This window comes from Neocloeon triangulifer, unplaced genomic scaffold (genome assembly GCF_031216515.1).
Source record: "Neocloeon triangulifer isolate White Clay Creek 2 clone unplaced genomic scaffold, ASM3121651v1 ptg000002l, whole genome shotgun sequence".
NCBI classification, from domain to species: Eukaryota; Metazoa; Arthropoda; class Insecta; order Ephemeroptera; family Baetidae; genus Neocloeon; species Neocloeon triangulifer.
Genome location: NW_026775545.1, coordinates 9118572 through 9139377, shown reverse-complemented (window position 1 = coordinate 9139377; position 20806 = coordinate 9118572). Strand labels below are relative to the sequence as shown.

The following is a 20806-nucleotide window of genomic DNA, read 5'->3' as shown; positions in this document are numbered from 1 at the left end:
CCGGTGAATTACAACTCAAAACAAAACACCCCCAATGAGAGCTAGAGCCAAGCGAGAGAGCGACTCTCGCGTGCTGTTGGTGCAGCCAGCCGGCTACATTATGTGATACATTCAGCTCTGCCAGAGTTACGCGGCAGACAAAGCTCTGAAACCGAAACCAGTGCTCTGATGGAATGCTTCAAATAATTTCACACTCTGGGAAACAGGCACGGAAATTCTTTTCTAGGGATTTTAAATAGAGAGTGGGAATTTAAACAAAAGTCGTATTCAAAAGCAGAAGCTTTAAATACCCCCCGAGCAGATTCCTATGTGCCATTTTGATGGAAAGATAAATATAATGAGTGTATTTTTCAATAATTGGGAAGTTAATTGGTAGTCATTTAACAAATCACTACCTAGTGAAAATAACTTAGGTCAGGACCTGAGGCAATTTTAACAAGTTTTATCTTGTAAATGTAACATTGAGAGAATGTTAAAAATTTTCAGTGTAGACTACACATTTCAAGCATTTAACTCAAATAAACAAATAATTTCCTACGTTGAAATAGTTTTAATGGATGGAAACATAAATATTTTAATGAGACATCAATTCAAATTTATTAAATTATTTTTTGTTATTAATTTTGAAGAAGTTTCAGTATGCTAAAATATTATATGTTTTTAAATTACTTTTGAAATTTGATGATTCATTATTTTTTCTGCTAAAATTTATAAGAAAAACAAAAAAAGTACTTTCAAAAATTTTAAATGAAATACAATTAATTTAAATTATTTCAACGATCATGAATGAAAAAGGATCAGTTTTTCACAAGGGAGGTATTCGGGGTAGAAATATACGCTGCATGCAAACATGCAACTTTCAAGTCATCAGAGTCGTGCAAGTTGCCTACCCGTGGTGAAATCAGGGGCTTTTAATATAATTGTAAATGATTTTTGCTTTAAAACATGTCTTAAATCAAATATGAATTTCAACACCAATTAAAATTACAAATTGAGAGATTAATGGGGTTGCAATTGCGCATAGTATCAAATTCACACGCCATTTGCATGATAATGGGTGTGCGATTGTCACGTATCGATAGAGGTGAGTCGAACAGGAAAACGCGTGTTTGGCAGGCGCGAATGAAGCCATTGGAGAGCGGATATTGGCCCAATATTGACTCGCTCTCCAGTGCGGCGTGCATTAGCAGTTTGTCCGGTGGCGTATGAGTGATGCTTGTTTGCCCCCAATTAATTACCGAGAGCCACCCCCGGACTGCTTATAGTGCATTGCTGCCTATTATCAGCGGGAGCAATAAACGGCTTAATGCAAATAGAGCAGAGACCTCATCAGCGCTGGAATAACTCGACAATGCAGTTGAGCATTTCGCCCTCCAGACTGATTATATTAAAAATGGAGCGCATTATATTATGTAGTGGGGACGAGAGATTCTTGAAATACCGCAATGCAGCAGTTAAAAATGAATTATTGCGCCGAACCGAGGATAAATTACAGCGGCGCGGCATCGGGCGGTGGTGCTGCCAAAAAATAATCTAATATAATGGAGGCGAGCTGGAATAAAACACCAGCACACAGAGAAAGCAGCCACCGCCGCCGCACCACACAAAACTCGTGCACATTGTAATAAGCAAATATGGCCAATGATATAGAGAAAGCGAGTGGAAAATCTCTGTGTGCCGCCGGATTGTGGTGTGCAGCTGAATTATTAACCCTCCTGAGGCGGAATATTAAATTAGAGAACGAGCCGAAAGCAGCGCTCGCTGCTCCTTCTGCTGCACTTTGATAAGAGGCGCACAAGCACCGCAGATAAAATGCAAAATAATAACTCAGAGACGAATCGCTTGCAGCAGCGCTAGGGCGTCTTCTCGCGCGCGCCCAGAGCGCAGCCGAGAGAAAATTATTCAGATTTATCCTCAGATATTGCATCTGTGCTTAATTTTGGATTTATCGCACATCTCCCCTTCGCGCCTTTGCCAAGACAAAAATTAATCCTAAAGTTATAACAGTAAAAATTGTCAATTTTTTTTTGTATTATCTGAACATGTTTTGGGCCCATGAGAAATTATTCAGTTTTTTAATCTATTTTTCTTGCATATTAAGAAACAAATTATAATGTTAATATTTAGTTGTTCCAATATTATAATACTATAAAATGCTATTTTATTACCATTGAATTTTTATCAAAATTTAAAAATGTTTCTTTTTTAAATTTTTTTTATAAGTTTAAATTTTGTTTGATTTATCATTCAATCATTTTAAGCTTATAAAGTGTAATATTAGAATGAAGCATATTTGAAATAAAACAAAATAACTAATAATATACATAATGTATCCACTTTCAAAAAGATTTTGTTACATTTCATTCAATTGGTGAATAATTATCTGTATCTGGTTTCGAATACTGCATAGATTTAAAATTAATTTTTACTATTAGTGCTAACTTATAAACACAAGACATGTGGAAAAACCTCTGGTGTGTGTTTCTTTTTTTATTTTAATTTGCACTAAAAATTAAGTTATTTCTATTTGGACACGCTGAAACTTTTTCGTAACACAAATACTTGGAGATTTTGTAGAAAAAATTTATTTATCGGGATTGATTTATTTCTTTAGAAATGAAAAGTGACTTGAATGAATGTACTTAATGAGTCAAGTCTATAACAATTATTAGCATAGCCATACAAAACAAGCCAGATAGAAACGACTTCGCTTATAACTATACGAAGGGTGTGTGCATGCATGTTGCTTTGTTTAATTTCATCAGAAAGCCGCGTGTATGCAGCGAACGCTTCGCTCCCGCTCTCGTGTGTAAATGTGTTTTGTTTTGCGTGCAGGCAAATGAGATTGTTTTGTGTGTGTGCATATTATGTAAGAGTGTAAGGCGAGCACTATTTCATCATAATTGTGGTTAAATTAACAAAATAAGCGAGGAAGCAGTTGAGCAGCTCTCTCGGCGGGTGCAGCTTCCTGCGGCAGCGCGCGGCCTATTTATTGCCTTGCTGGCGAACGAACGTGTGAGGAGAGAACAGAAACGAGTATGTGTGTGCGGCTCCTTAATTAATGCCGCTGCTACTACTTCAGCCGGAGTAATTAGAGAATGAGCCTCATGAAGGATCTTCCTTTGGTAAATATTTCATCACCGCAACTGCTGCAACAAACCGGCAGAGATAAAGCACACCAGCGAAGCACCAAAACACCGCGGCTATGCAGCAGGCCAGGGCATATTTTGCACACCTTAACGCGCAGCAGCCGCTTTTGGGCGCAAATTTTGTGCTGAATAATGCAATACATCGCAGCCACGCCAGTGTTTTCCAGAGCTTGGTATGAAAAAGTAAAATATCAAAAAAAAATTTATATTTGCTATTTCTTTAATATTCATGTTAATTTTATAAGTGGAAATAAAATGTGATTGAAAAAAAAATAGAAAAAATTAACAACTAGTCAATGAGCTGCGGAATGGACTCAATTTTACATTTTTAGTATAATTGTTTTTTTTTTAATTCACACTTCATTGTAATGAAAAGTGGTATGAAAAACCATAAATTCATCAAATTCTCCACTAGGGTAGACTTGAATGTAGAATATTTTCTCCAGAAAAATGCACAAAAATTTTAATCATTATTAGTAATCTGCATCAACTTTTTTCAATAATATTTGGTTTCGATAAAAAAATAAAACAGCTCATGATTTGATTCTGGGCCAAGCATGAGCAGAAATATTAAAAATATATTAAATATTTATATATTAAAATATGGAATGATTAGTTTTTTGTTTACACTGGAATTTAAAAAAGGCAATTTTTTTTCAAAATTCAAATAACCTCTATAATATATTGCCATGATATAATGGATATTATTTTAGTTTTATTATTAATAAAAACTTTTCTGGGGATGACTAAACATAAACATTACAAAAAAAAAATCATTTTCCTCTTTTGTGTGGTATTTGGAATTTTTCCCCATTATTTATTCGTTTATAATTTCAAACTTCCTGCATTTTTTCTCTTCTCCTCATCCCTTACAATTTAATACTTTGTCCAGAATGCAGCCCTCATTTCGGGACCAAATTTGGCAACGGATTCCCATATTATTCCAGTATGGTGATGTGCATGCAACCCGCCCCTAAATTATATGCTGCCTCATAAAACTGCCACCGGATTTATTGTTGGAAAAAATATTGGACGCGATGATCGCTGGCTGCGGCTGGTCGATTTTACGAGCACATGTGCATGCGCGAAATTATTGTTCATAACGCACAGCGCGAGCGTTGAAAAATAATACACAGCGGCAGTTCATTATTGCAGCAATCATTATCTAAAGTGTTGATGGGGTTGGTTATTTAGTTGCGCGCAGTTATTTCGGCTGGTGGGTGTAAAATAAAATTTCGGGCTGAATGGGAGAGGAACACAATCATAATTTGTCAGTGCGGTGCCAGAAATAGGGGTGGCGCTCGTAACTCGGCCCGCGGGGTGAAATATCTCCGCAGGGTGGGTGGCTGCTGGAAAATAGCGAATTGTGCGCGCGAGCGAGCGAGAGAGACCTAGTCGTGCGATGTATACGACCATGTATGGCTGCACTCTCGGCTATATTGGCAGTGTCAGCACACCCGCCGATACAGACCCACCAATTCCCCGCGGATGCGAAAATTTATCATTCGCCCCGCAAAAATGCTACGTGCGTATCTATCGCTCGTTTTCCAGGGGCGGTTTTTATACTGCGGGGTGGAAATTTTAATTGGCCTGCAGACTGATAGCGAGTGGTCGCTGATTTAAAACTACATGCATGTGTCGGTTGTAACCCTTTTGTGCTGATGAGCATATATAGTGGAGAACAATGCCGGCTTGATTTATTAGGTGGTGGTGCTTTTTCGAGCTTGAAATTTGCGAATTGGTGATGAATTTTGGATGAACATGCAGTATGGAAATTGCAATGATGACAAACAATTTTCAGTCTTAATAAATAATATAATCAGCAAAGGATTTTCAAACAAGGCTTTTTAATATCATTATTTTTTACAAAGTTTAATTTTAGGTTTAAAGTTTTCCTGTTAATTAAATTTGTCTCTATATAAATATAAATTACTGTGAAAATAAAATTTAAGAATAATAGCTCATCATTAAAAAAATAATACTAAACAAAAAAAAGTGTTGGTTTAGTATTAATTTTTTTTAATGATGAGCTATTATTATTAAAGTTGTATTTTCACAATGATTTATATTTATGTAGAGACCAATTCAATTACATCATATTAGTATAATGATTATGGTATACACTAATTTGATATGAAACAGATTTAAAATTAACCTTTTTAAAATTTTATTCACTGTAGTTAAGTGATTAATTATTTGTAAGAAAATTTAAATAGAAAGACTAAAAATTCTACAAATTTTGTCATAAAAATATTTTTGTTTAATAAAATTCACATAAAAGGAGAAGTTGGCTCTCTATAGGAGACATTCATGACAAGACTTTGTTGAAAAATTGTTTAAAACAGGTATTCATCACACATTATTCTTTCAATTGAAACAACGCATTTTACTTATTTCTCATACTTCTGTTAAATAAAATTTTAAATTTCTAAATAAATTTTTTTTTCCATTTAAACTTCAACTATTTCTTTTGAAAAGCAGAGTGCAGAAAAGCGACCCTTGCAGGAGGTGCGGTGCTGCGCATTAAATCCGTTTTAATCTGCTCCAATAAAAGATAAGCCCGGTTGCCGGCCACCGCACGGCCATCCTATAGCCATAAAAGCAATTTTATGGTCAATCAACGAGCACATGTGCATCTCAGCACCTCAGGTATACACGCACGCCTTAATTGAATCTCTCGGCAGCCAATTTTCGCACGATGCGTTTTGCTTAATCTCTGCGATCGGAGGAATCGGATGAACCCCAGCGCAGTTAGGACTGCACAAGGATAAATGGAGGGTTGATAAAATAATAAATATTTCAAAGCTCTTCCTTCCTTTTTCTTGTAGCGGCGAAATTGGAAGCGATTCGTCTCAACAGGGAGCGAAGGAAAGAAAAAAGGAGATATTTTTTGATGCGCGACCACCGAGGAACGTGCTCGGAAAGGCAAACACGGTCGCGTCACAAAGTTTACAACTAATAACAAATCATCGGCGGCGACACCGCCATAATCCATCCCTCTAAATTGCGTCCTGATACCCAATAAAGACGCCCTTCGGAGCCAGACTGCTTTGCATGCGAGTCGAAAGTGAACTTATGGCGCACCACGCAAGAAAGAGATTGCCCGCACTAAATCAGACTTATGAAAAAACTTTGAAGAATAAATTTTTCCACGTCCCCGGAAAAATCCTCCCCGGCATTATTTCCTCCCCGAAAAGGGGGAAAACGGCCGCCCCCGCGAGTAAGAAGAAGAAGAAGAAGTGCCTCCGACTAATTTCGCGCGCGTGTGCAGCCTCTTGAGGGGGCGCTCGGGCGGGGTGTTAGTTTGTAATTAAGTTCCCGATTATAATTATTCATCTCGTGAGCTGCAGAGGCTCGCAGGCGCACACACAGTGAGAAATGTGTATTTATTTATTTATTGCGTAGCGCGCCGCTTTTAATGAGTTTGCCTGCGCGCGCGCTTTGTTTTGTTTTGGCTCGCTCTCTCCTTATCGTGATGCTGTTTTATTAGACAAACACACCCCTGATTTATGCCGACATGCACTTAATTCTGCCTCCAAATATATGGCCCGACGCTATGTTATACAAAATGCACCATTTCTTTTGGAAAGCCTCTATGTTGGGCTTTTAAATGTTATATGTTGAGTTAGAATTTTTCTTTTCTTTAATTTAATAAAGTTAGAATGAAATTCAATTTACAGAATTTGGAATTTCATGTTATTATTGCATTATAAAATTATTTTATTAAAATTATGTTTTTTATATTATTATTTTTATTTATACATTTTTGTCCTTTTTATAATTAAGAAACTTTTACTGTTTTGCTATATGCAACAAAAAGTCAATTAAGTATTTTTTATTGATGAGGCTCTCCACATATTACCATTACTACCATGTCAATAGATGAAATTCCTTTAGATCTGATGTAGGTCTATGTCATGATAGAATTGTATTTAAAAATAGTGACTTACGATATATAATGACTTAAAATTAAAGTAAATTATTTTGATTAATTACATTATAATTATTTACATCACGGTTGTCCCTATGTATACATACTGTAATATGATGACATTTTTTTAATTTTTATACAACATTAAAATATTTTCAAAATTATACTGATAAGCTTTATTTGGCAATAATTCTCTACTTTTTTTATTAATGTTCAAATAATTATTATTGAGAAATTTTCTATAACTTCACCGACGAAATTGAATTGAATCAATATTGATTGCATGAATTATATGGCATTCCATTTTGTAATCGAATTAATAGCCTTATTTTTTCTGCTACCCATTTGGCATTATTGGTTTTTCGCCGAGGCCAAATAAGCGAAGTCGTCGCCAAGGAATGGAGAAGTGGGCTGTTCCATAATTCAGATGCGTGCAGCAGCAGCAGCACTCTCTCTGTGTGGCATTAACTCACATTGCGTGACGTTATTTATAAGTTATAAAAGTTTTTAAGTACATTAGATAGAGCAATAACTCATGCAGCAGCTCCTCAGAAAAATGTGTATACTCTGCGCGCGAGGCGTCATAAGGTCGGCACGGTTCAGCTGAGAGAGCGCGCAGCCTTTTTCCACAGAGAGAAAAAGATTCGCTCGCGCAAGCCCAAAATCAAACTGCCGGCAAAAAAAAATAGGAGGGAACGAGAAGAAGACTTTTTATTTATTATCGCGCGAGAGGAGCGTCCTAAAAGTGCGTCGCTCTGATATATTCGCCAGCCGTAAATTCCCAGCACAAACAGCCCAAAAGCTGATTTACTTTCTCGGGGGCGGGAAAAGAAGAAAAGTTGGTTGGTTGCTGCTGTTCCGAAGAGAAAGGAGCAGAGAAGAAGGAAGGTGCTGCAGCTGGCAAAAGTTTTCGCAGAGGCCAAATTAAGTTGAAGGTGGCGGCGGAACCGCTGTAATTTAATCAATGCCTAACACAATCAGCCTTCATTGAGAGAGAAACGCCAACTTTTGGTCGAGGGAAAAGAAAAGTTGCCGCCACGGAAGCCAATTAATTTGCATCAAGAACGAGTTCATTTGCATATTTACAATTTTAATTCTGTCTTGCGAAATAAAGTTTTTTCTTGGCAATGGTATAAAATTTTCACTCTGTTCTCTCCTAGAAGTTATGCACCATCGTTGCTATCTGTGTTGCACTGGTTGCCTACTTTATATATTTTCTCAGTCATGAGCAGAAGAGATAAAAATCATACAAAAATAAATTGTGTGTAAAATTATGTAAATTTCTGCTGCGAACCTAATAATTATTTAATAAAGGCAAATTACACGACTTTTATTATGAGAGTGTAATTTTTTTTCTGTAATTTTATCTGCTTCCGAAAAAGTGTAGCCCGTCTCGTCATTACGCCATTAAGATTTCCGTGCGCCATGAAGGATTTAAGCGTTGCGTGTCCGGCGAGTTTGCTTGCTCGGTGGCGAGGCCGACGATCAAGAGTCCGATTCATCACCTTCCTATTTCAGGATACGAATGCTAATCCGCCCTAACAGCCCATCTGGCTTTTTATTTCTCGCGCTCTCCGCACTTGCTGGCCGGTGTGCTTTAATTGGGGCCCCTCTCCACTCTCGCAACCGCAGCGAGTGCATGACTGTGTATGCTCGCTGATCAATATTCCAATTTTATATGGCCAGATAACATCTACATCTGATTCATATGAATGAGGCTGAAGTATAACGAGATAAAAAGTGTAGTACCGACCAGGACAATGGGGTCTTTCTGTATGATCTACTTATTATTAGATAAAGTCTCATTAAAATATTCCTGGAAAGAGACCTTGATTTTGATTAAAATAATTTGAATTATATTGAATCCTAATTTTATTATTAAAAAAAAAAAAAAAAAAAAAATTAAATAAATTTAACTAAAAATATATTTGAAAACAGAAAAACCACCTCAACTATCATTTTGAAGTTTAATTTTATTTCAATGTAATTAATATATTATTTCAAGAAAAGAATTTATTTTTTAATGAAATCCGTGCGTACAGGTCTACAGCCTTTCTTTGCATTGTTCCTCTCTTTTCTGCATTGTAGCGCTCGGCCCCTTTTGCTCTCCGCAGTTAGTTCGGGTGCAGTGGCGCTCGCAGCTAGATCGACCGAGTTCGAGCCTTAACCGGGAGGTGGCAGCGACGTTGTTGCTGCCCCCGACGGAGGCAGCGTCGGCGGCGCATGCTCTCGCCGCAGCTTGAATGGCCGGCATGGGCTGCACGTTGCCTATACGAGCAACTCTCTCGCAGAGAGAACCGGTGACGTCATCGGTGTGCGTGATCTTTAGATTGATAGGTCAGCCGCAACAATCCATCATTGTTGGCCAATGCGACGCATCGGGGCTCGTTTTCCGCTTCGCCCACGTGCCATTGTTTCGTCCAGATCGACTTGGCATGTTGACAAAAGGGGGATTACGCAGGGGTCATTGCATCGGGGTGTGTTAGTGAGCTTATCTTCTAAAGCCAGTTACCGTCTGCCAAATTTTTATTTTTAAAAATACCTTTTCAAAAAAATATAACGCATATTTGCGTATAAATTAAAATTAAATTTATTACCTTTTTATTTTAAAAATTGTTTTATTTTAATATTAATTGTTTTCATAATACATTAAATTTCTATTTAGCTTCATTTAACTCAATTTAATTACAAACTTTGAAATAAATTTTTTTTTTTAATAATAATTAAAATTAATGGGATCTCGATGTGATAAGATGGATTAAAAATGATATAGATGACCTCTGATGTTGTGTAGATTTCGTTTCATATCCATGTAAAATATTAAGTAAACAGAAAATTATTAATTGATGACAGGGTACAAACCAGAAATTAAATAAAAATTTAGTATTTATATGTCATCCATAATTAAATTTCAAAACTTATGCAACATTTTTCAATTTATTTTTTTCTTAATTATTATTTCATTATAAATAATTTTTTACTTCACAACTTTCAGCTTTGCGGTATTCACAAATATTAAAGAAACATTATAACAATATTTGATCAAAAACATTATATATATGAAGCTATTTTATTCTATGAAAATAATTTTAAAAAAACTATGTAAGTACACAAATTTTAAAATTAAAATCTAAGTTTGCTGAACGGCTTACACACATAATGGCATTTTCTTGTCCGTTCGTATAAATATTCATAAAGCATCCCCAGATGAATATAAAATTAAGAGCGGTGCGAGTTGGACGGAGTGTGTCTTTCAGAGAGAGAAGCAACGTGAAATAAAACATAATTATGCAAGTGGTGCACACATACAGCAGAGCCTAGCAGTGCCGGCGGAGGAGAATAATCTGGTCGAGGTTCTCATTTGAATAACAGAAGAAGCAGCAGCGGCGGGTCGTCGAGAGCTCGCACTTTTCGCCTGCACAGCACGCAGGCATTCGTGTGTATTTAAAGAGCAAGAGCGCGTATATATTCATACGTGTATAATAATAAGAGAGAGAGAGGGCCTTTGTCAGATATGACGCGCATTCTTCTTCAGCTATAGGTGGCTACAGCTTTATTACCGCCATAATTCACGCGGCTGTGTGTTTCTGCCCTACCTGGCCTGATTTATTATCCTCCCTCGCGGAATTAACGCTGGCTGGCCCAGGCACACCACTCACCTTTTGCGTGGGGCGAGCACCCTTGTAGGCGAAAAAAAAACTAAAAACAGCCCCCTGGGATTTTCATATTTGATGCAAATAATATACAGCCTGGACTCGTCTAACTGCAGCATGAGAGAAAATTATATTTTTCCAAGTTTCATTTATATTTATTAAATAAAAAATTCCTTCGTTTGATATTTTGTTAATTAATTTTTTTACTATAGCGTGATTCATTTAAATTCCTATCTGAAAGCAAATTAATTAGCTATCGTTTTATAAACGAGATCCATTAGGGGAAAAATTTCAATTTGTCGCCGCTGTGGCCTTTTTAATCTAAAGATAAATCTGAGAGAGATTTAAAATAAAGATATAATTCCGGTGCAGCAGCCTTTTTATATATTATCGTTTTATGCTGTTTGTGCTGCTTTCGAGTGTTGGCGGCGCATGCACGGAGAAAAGCAATTATTCACAGGAGGACCATTCCTCAACAAAAAACAACCGCAGCACAATGAGGAAAGCATCTCTCTCATTAACTCCAGACCGCGCGCCAGGATGAAAAGACCTCGCATGCAGCGAATTGCAGAGAGACCATCATCAAAATACTCCAACCTCTCCCCACCAATGCAATTTGTCACGCCAGATGAAAAAAGAAGTGCAAAATTCACATAATTTAAAATTTACAACTTATTCACATTTAATTGCGTACGTCCCTTATGGAGTAATTAGCATAATTTTCATTATCCAGCGAGCACTGGCAGCAAACTTTGACGGATTTATTGCGAAGAGCTGCAATTAACGTTGTTTAGAACAACTGCCATGACGCTCGTGTGGCTACAAACAAGCGGAGATGCGTTTAATTAAAAAAAAATCTGAATACTCTGCTAATTATGAATTGGATTTTGTTTTTGTTACGCAAGAGGAATTTAAGAAATGATGAATATTATTTTTTCCCTGCAACGTGGATTAAATATGATGAATCTATAATTTTTTTCATTTTTAACATGTTTAGTTTATTTTGTAATAATATATTTATTGTTAATTTTGAACTGTCGCTAGTCATGAATTAAAATAAATTTCTTTGCGCTAATTAATCGATTGAGCATAATATTTTTATATATTCTACCAAATGAAATAATTTAAAATAATTGTGCATATGTTGGTCCTGTATTAGATTTTTTAACTTTTACAAAATATTTATTGAAATAGTTATTGTCTTAAATAAATTTAAAAAAAATTCTGCAATATATTATTTATCAAATGTAAAATTAAAACAATTATTAATTAAAAGTATAATATTTTATTTTATTATATTATAAATTTTGCTATAATAGAAACAAAGCGTTATTATATTTCTATTCTCGTATCTGTCATAATGTAATGAAACGACAAACCACATTATTTTCTGAGCAGGGGGCAATAATTCGATCAGGAAATATAGTAAGCAGTGAGACAAGCCACTATAAGATATTCAGTAGCCGTCGTTGAATTCAATTCATTTAAATCACCATCGGTATAAAAAATATGAAACAACTCGGCCTGCATGATCGTTGCGCCTGGACCTGCTGATGTGTTTCATGTTTTCGCAGAGAGGACCACCCAGGTCGGCGCAAAAAGAATGGAAGCGGCTAAGAAGTGTACTTAAATAAATCGAGGCGTTGCAAACAACAAGAGGGAATAAAACTTGCTTCCATAAATTAGTTTAATTATATCCAGCATGACCGGGTGTAATTTTAATTCTAATCACGGCGAAATTCGGCTCGGAAAATGCAGATGACTTGGGCGCTAATTGTGATTGATGGCCCTGCTGGCCGCTGGACGAGAGGTGAAATGGCCGCCGTTACATGCGGTGCCGGCCGAGCCCCCGCCTGTCTGCTCACTCTGTAATTATTGCCGCCATGGGCATTCGGTCGGGCAGCATCAGGTGCCACTTTATCAGCACAACAGCGAGCCACTGCATTTTCGCGCAAATAAACACGACGCACGGCTCCTCTCGCCATTCATCAATCAACGATTATTATTTATCGTTCCATTTATGCCCACCCTTTGTTTGTTGCCGGGAAAGGCCTCGTTAGCTCTCTCGAACAAAAGTTTTAATTTGTTGCAAAAATTCAAAAACAATTTCCACGGTTAATAAATGGAACTATAGCAAGGGATGATGGTGGGACAGTGACCTTTCAATATTATTTTCTATCAAAGGAAAATACCAGCGGTTTGAGATGTGCAGTCGCTCGTAAACATTGCAACAGTGCTCACAGATGGAATAATATTAGCCGCGTATGTATTTTCGGTTACAGCCTCCTCTCCCTCTTACGTTCCCCCTCACCTGCTGATCGCCCCCAGGTGATCGGGACGCACCGTAATTGGCAGTGTTAGGCCCATTAAGCTGGATTGAGACATCTACTTTTGACCCTGCTTGGATGCACCAGGGCTCACACTTTTATTAAAAAAATTTTGCTTTTCTGCCATTTTTTTCAATTATTTATTTTCTTTGGTATATGAAAATGAGTAAATAAACGACACGCCTCAAATCAACTCCCAATAAAATTTTGGCAAGTTTACGTCTCTTGCAAAGGTCAAATCGGTCATAAATCAAGAAATTCTCTCTCTCTCGCTGATGAGATGCAAAAGACTGATAAAATCAGAGATGGGTAAAGCAGCTCACGCTTTTTGGTCTCTCTCTTATATAAGAAATTGAATTTCAAATGAGTATATAACACAGTGAAAGAGTTATTTTCGAATGGGAAAAAGAGGCGTTGTTTGTTGTTGGCTCTCATCTTTTCGGTCGGAGAGGATATATCTCGTCCTACGCCTCTCTTTTGATTTGAGAGAGATGATTGATGAGATTGCGAGTCGAAGTGATTGGAAATCACGACTGCCGCTTTGCAGCAGCATCAACTGATGTGCTGGATTTGGATGACGTAAGTCTTTGCGGTATTTGAAAATAATGCATTCTGAATTAGAAAGAGCAATATCAGATGCAGTTCCTGTTAGATTCAAAACCACCGATATTATGTAACAGATATAATGCACCATAAGATATTGTGTGTGTTTTTTTTTTTTTTTTTAGATTATCAGACTTAGTGGCTTTTCAAGGTTGAATTTATTTAAATGAATTTTTTTAGGAAAAGAAAAAATACATTTTAATATATTTCTTACAAGAAGAAATTTTTCTCTTCTATATTTTCTGCTCACTTGTTTCTTTTACATGTTCAGACGCAGTAATTTAGAAAATTGGCAAGAGAGCGTTTCCGACAGCTTCGCAATTATATGCAAATGTGCGTGCATCATATTAATAAGAATAATGGCCGCATGATCACCTCGCAGCTAAATTATACGCTCATTATGATTGCTTCATAGCTCTCTTATTTCTCAGCCGCGGCTGCAGAGAGAGGCGTTCTCTCCAAGAGTGATTTAAATTGTGTGACAACAACTTTACATGCAGAAATATACGTCAGTAATATGAAAAATCGATATCTGAAGTTGTCAAAGTTTAACTGCAGCTGGGATGAAATTAATTGATGGTACTCGAGAAGATTCCCAACGCTTCTGAAAGTAACAGTAAAATTAATGAAACTATATAAATTATTTATTTCCTTTTCCCAGGTTCTTATTAAAATCTTACTATTATTTCAATTTAAATTTTTTGAAACCAAATTGGATTTTAATATTTTTGAAAGTATGTGAGAAAAAATTCCGTATCAAACGAAGAGCGTTTTTCATATTTTTATTTTTCAACTCTCTCGCGGTGTGGCATCAGCTGTAATGATTCTCATGCGGCAATAATTTTAATGTTGCTCTTGGCTGGGTGCTCTTGGTGAATTTATTACATTCGCCGCTCGCATGCTTTTCCCCAACTAAGAAAAGTGCAAAACACACACATACACACACACTTTTCACCCGGCAGATATCGCGGAAAAAAACGGTTGCTCTCTTCTCTGCGCTCTCAGTTATTCATCATCGCATTTAATATTTTTATGGCGAGTGAAAATTGCTACTTTGTCGCGCGCAGCTCCTTTTGTGATTTATCGTCGCAGGCAATATGCAAATTAAAGCGCAGGCCAAAAACACGTGTTTTACTCCTTTTATCCCGGGCGGCGAGATGTGCGCCGCCGCTGTGCGTTTAAAAAATATTTCAAACACAGCGGGCCATTCCTTTTCGTCTAGCAGGAAACGCGGCCAAAATTGTCGAGAATTACACATGCGTTATCGTCGTATCAAAAGTGGTGCATTTGATTTATGCCAAGCAAACATGCAACTTTTGTGAGCTGTCACATGTGATTATGTGCTGCGATGTGGGCATTTATACCTGCCAGTCTCTCTTGTTGGAAAGAAAAAATTATAATCAAGCAAATTTTTCCCGTAAGGCCATGTTTGTGTTGACTCTTTTTTTTTAATTTAATAACAGAGTCAGCAGACAGAGAAGAATTTTAATTTGGTGATCTCTGCGATTAAGGAAAGAGGTGTCTTTGCTTTTGGAATTTCGCGAGGCTGAAAAAAATAGTATGCAATGGTAAAATATGCTAGAATATTATTATATGTAATGCTATTTTGTTTATCATCAAATATTTCGAAAGCAAAAAAAATATTAACAGATAATATCAACCACCTGGTTACTGTGTACGTTATTATCGGATTGTTAATACAAATGAATAATCATATTAATAAATGAATTTCTGTTCACATTTATATAGATTTCAAATTGTATATAGAGTTAGAATATAAAGACATACCAGTGATTTTACACAGACAAGTTTTTCAAGTTAGATAATATTCTTCTTCTCACGAAAACAAACAACACTTACAATTTTTATTAAATAGAAATTAAATAAAAATAATATGAGTAATAATTTATATAGAATAGTATTTTTCTAAATTTGTATAAGTAAAAAAATTTGTAATTTACATTTAATTGTTTTTTCAAATATTTGTACATATTTAAGGGTTTTAAATGTTTTGAAATTTCTGTTAATGTTAAAAATTTTAAATGTAAATTTATTTGCAAGTATTGAGACTTTATCTATGGATTATCTGAACGTGCATTATCAAATCCACAACTCATTGCATCAGTTAATTGACCCGAACACAATCCGCTTAACGTATAGAAACTCGCAATTTGAGCATGAAATCAAATGATATATATACAATGCTTAGGTGTACGAGATATGTTACGTGCAGAATGTCTGTCGGGCATTGTGAGCGAGAGAATAGGATGTAAATGGCACAAGTCTTCCATCATGCCAGGTATGCAGCATCCAATGATCTCTCAGCGCACCGAGCTTGGTATATGAGTTATAAACGGCGGGACAACCTGTTTCTAACCTTGTAATGGCACCACCTGTCTTGTAGCTGCGGGGAAACCGAAGGTACCGTACCTTCGGACCGTGCAAGCCGTGTTTGACTGACAGGCAGACAGACAGATTTATGCCTGGTACGCGAGGTTTATCTTGAGCAATTGCGTCTTTACAAAACAGGCGGCACGCGGAGGCTGCAGCGAATGGATGGAGAGTTCAAATAGAATGATCTCATTTCATGGCTACCAATCAAAACACTATAATTGATTGAAAAACGCTATTTTACTTGCGGTTAATTTTAATAAAAATAACTAAAAAATTTATGAAAATTAGTGCCAGGTCGAAATTTTTAATTGTGATTGAAAGTAATTTAAATATATAAAAATAAAAATTTTAAACAATGAAAATTTATAAAATAAATTGATTAATATTTTATTCATGATTTCATCTCTTATGATTCATAAATAAATTGTATCCTGCATTTCAATACATATTTTATACTTTTTATATTCAAAATTTTTAAACAATTTCATAGAGAATAATTTTGTATTAACTGCAAGTTTTTCTTGGAGAATTTCCAACAAAAGAATCTAATTTTTTGTTCATATCTCCGCATTGATGACACAAAAACTGTAAATCCATTGAAAAATGAGTTCAATTGTGACAAGCTTCTTTTTTGTATTACTTTGTACCTGACCAAGGTCACTTTTGCTCAGCAGCAGAGTATTGAATATAATGAGAGCGGCGTGAGGAGCCAAAAAATGCAGTTATGGGCTCATAAAAAATGCTCAGCCTCTGCCAGCGCGAAGAATGAGCGCCGACCTTGGAAGCAAAAATAATATTACAAATGCAGCCGAGCTCGGCTCACAGATCACGCCGCGTATTTTCTTGCATTTTCTGATAAAAAAAAATCATGTTGACTTCAGAGAAGACGGCAGATGGAATCTTTTTTCTTCTGAGAGGGAGATGCACTTTTGCACTGCAATTATTTGATTTATCGGCGCATCGGCCATTGTTCGTCCGCGAGCGATTTGAATATATAAGCGCAGTTTACTTTGCAATTGAAGGAGCCACCCAAGGAAGATGCAGCCCGGCCGAGGATAAATCAAAGCGCGAGAGTTGATCAATCGATAATTACAGCTGCGTGGAAAAGCAGCTCAAGAGTGCCGCCATATGCGAGATCTAGATCTTGAGCAGCCGCAAAGAGCTCTCTCGAGATGGAAAATCAACTCATGAACACAATACTCTGGGTGTAATTATTATATGAATGTGTGTGCATGTCGATAATTGTCCCACTTGAATAATGCTAAACGTATTTAAATTTATTTTCTAATAATGTATTATATGAGCTCGGCAGGAGAAATTATGGCGAAGCTCGAATAATTACACACGCGTATTGAACTTGTAAAGAGATAATGGCTGTCTTTCAATTGCATGATGGTTTGTTGTTTATTGTACAAAGCAGTGGGAAGTGCCTGCAGACGATAGAGAAATTGAAATTATATATACAAATCATTGCTATTATTCTACAATAAAATTGCAGGCAAATTGCAAAATTATTTTGATTTGCATATAAGATTGGATTGCAAACCCGCTGAATGTAAATTATTTGCAAAACTGGAGCACTCCTATCATCATGCGAATAAATTATAATAAAACAATCACAATCAAAACAGTTAAATGCACTTTTTCTAAATAATAAATTTGAAAAATATGAATATTTAGAATTACTTTTTGTCTCCAAACCAAATTTTAACTGATTTATGATATTTTGTTTTCAGCGCCAGGGAAAGACGAACAGCTGTGGGCCATTTGAAAAAGACTGATTTGGCACCAGGCGTGTAAGTATAAATAAATCCAGCAATTACGGGCTAATAATAATTTATTATACAAAGAGAGAACTGGCGGCGCGGCGCTTTCATTTGTTTGAAGAGGAATTACCCAGGCCGGCCCGCGTACTGCAAAGAGTGAAGCGCAAAAGTTGCCCGCCGCGTGGTTTTCAGTTCTCAGCAAATTTATTGATTGGTCCCCAGAGAAGTTAGGGGGCATTGACTTATGACTCGCACACAGCACTCGGTGTGTGTATGACCATGCGAGAGAGCTGAGAGTGCGTTCTCGGCTGCGCGCCACTTGGGTGTAAATTTTTGCTCATATAAAATGCATTTAAATAATTACTTGTTACAATTTTAATATTCCGAATCATTTTTATTTTATTTATTTAATTAATTTTGCTATTTTTTCCGTTTTGTTTTAAAATATAATAATATATATAAATTTACATCATCTAGTTATAAAAAATCAAACTATAAATTATTTCATGCTGAGATGTCAAAAAATGTATAATGAAAGTTAATAATTAGAATCATTTAATAAAGAAGAAAAGTATAAAAAATTACTGTTGAGTCTTCACAGAGAACATTATCAATTTTAAATAATGATCCTGTAGGAGTACGGTGTCGTATCATAATTTTTACCCTTCCTAATTAATTGTCAGGCTAACGCTGCAATTAAAACTTATGAATATGAAAACCTGATAAAAACAAATTTAATTAAGTATGAAATCGTTAAAAAAAAATTAAATTTATTTCAGATTTCAAACTGCACCACATCAAAATATTTAAAAATGAATTTTGCAGATTATGATAAATGTATTTTTTCATAAAAATTATATTTTCAATTAAACATTTATTGAATATCAGTGGCGGGAATTTAAAAGACAGTTATTTTAAATGAACAATGTAATTAAATGCAAAAAAAACTTATGTTTTTTAAAAAGAACAGGTGCAGCAGAATATTTTTCCGTCGCTGCTGGCACGACCTTCCCCAAAGTCGTAAATAATTGAGTTGCCACAGAGCGGTGCGAGTTTTGCATAGGCCGCGTGCCTTTATCATTCAATGCAAATTTCGATCATGCAGCCATTGAGTATGGTGCTGAAATTAACCGGCAAAAGGAGAGTCGGCGAGATGCATGCTTCTCCCGCAGCGCGTTTTTCATTTCGTGACCTGAGAGCGTTCATAATAATTCTGCATCGGAGAATAATGCACCACCATGCGAGATATAACATACGTGAAGCAGTTGGGTTTTTTTTGCACCACGACCTGAAGAGAGGAAAAATGCAGCACCCCGCTGCTAGAGCTGCATGCAACGCCAGATAATTGTGTAATAATGACGTCACTTGCCGATCTAAAATGGGAGATATCGCCGCAAAGAGAGAGAAAGAAAGAAAGACTCTCCTGCTTTGTTCGCAACCATTATTTTATATGTTATATAAATCCGTGCATGAACAAACGCTTTGCGGGGCAGACACACACAATGAGCACAAAAATTCCCGCCGATCAATCTTTTGCGAGAGAGTGAAAAATGCTCAAGATTAATCTTCACTTCGAGAGACTAGCTTGCATTCGTGGGTAGTTGGTTTAATTAACTGCAAAAGGAGGTTTTAATTACGCCTCGGAGTGAAGAGTGTTCTCATTAAAATCCGATCGAATCGATAGATATGCATTTTTTTTTCAAATTGAAAATCCTTCCTGGGCAGCTGTGCAGAAAATAACATCTCGTTACGCGCCATTGCATTGCATCCATTTTTTAATTGATCAGCTCATTTACATTTGAACATGCAACATGAGTGTATATAAGTGTTCAGATTTATTTATTAACCGACGTCAGGCATAATTTCTGATTGCCAATTAAAGTCGTGTGTGCTTTGAGTTAAAAATTATAAAATGTGGAAAGTTCCGTGATGAAATTGAAAAAAGTTGAATGATTGGAGTTGAAACTCTGTAATTGTGATTTATAATTGAAGAAAAGTTAAATTGGTTTTTCTTGGAAGTGTGTGTTAAATTGATGTTTTTACAGTAATACGCGCTGGAGATTGAAAGGTATCAAAATGCTTTTTAGTGGTAAAATAACACACGGGAGAGACTTTTATCTACAATCATCAATCTAAAAGCCATGGAGAATTTGAAATTGTTCACACGATCTGGCGTCCATCGGCACGTCTCGAATACTTTTCTTTCTTTTTTGCATCTCTCTGTGAACGTACATGTAATTTTTGTGCTGAAAAACACACCTTAATTGAAGGTAATGATGCGGGGAGGCAATTAAGTGCAAATAAATTTCACAGCCTTGACTGCACGTCGGCCATAAAGCAGAGCACAAATGATTCAGTTTTGCCGTTGGCCACGAAATAATCACTCATTCCCATGAATAATTGGTCTAAATACACACTTTATTCTCTCTCTCTGTGAGCGAATATTTTCCGCTCTCTTGAACCTACACGCTGTGTTTTAATGACCGCGGACAATTTTAATCCCTTTCCACGCAAAACTAACCCCCAGATGAATTAATTCCTTTAATATGTGCCGAGTGCACTTAATACTTTTTAACCGGGGAGGAAATTAATGGCGAATAACTGACTTTTTTCCGAGTTCATATTATTTTATTCCGCATGTTGTTTGTTTGTGTATAGTTGGTGGAGTTAGTTTCTTTCGCGAGCGGCGATAAATTTCCCCGCCCTGTATAAAAATGCGGTGCTCTCGGCGGTTCTGTGTGTGTGTGCGTTTCTTGGGAGCGAGAGTTACTTTGGAGCTCTCCGCGGTTCAAAGGCCATGAATTACCAGAGGATTAATGGGTGTATTGCAAGTCCAACCCCGGCACAAGGCTGCTCTTATATGTCCTCGTTATATTCGATCTGCGCCCCCAAGCTTGCTAAACGAGCTCTTATTAATCCTTTTCTATACTTGCGGTCCTTGGAAGCCACTAAATCTCGGAGCAAAAGCCAACAAGTTTCATTA

The 20806-nt window shown here is 36.4% G+C and overlaps 1 protein-coding gene across 2 annotated transcripts in view; it reads right to left on the bottom strand.

The window, feature by feature from the left end:
* The window catches only part of LOC132205143 (homeotic protein ultrabithorax), a 107446-nt gene that overhangs the window by 76100 nt on the left and 10540 nt on the right, over nucleotides 1-20806 (bottom strand). The window lies entirely within an intron of this gene.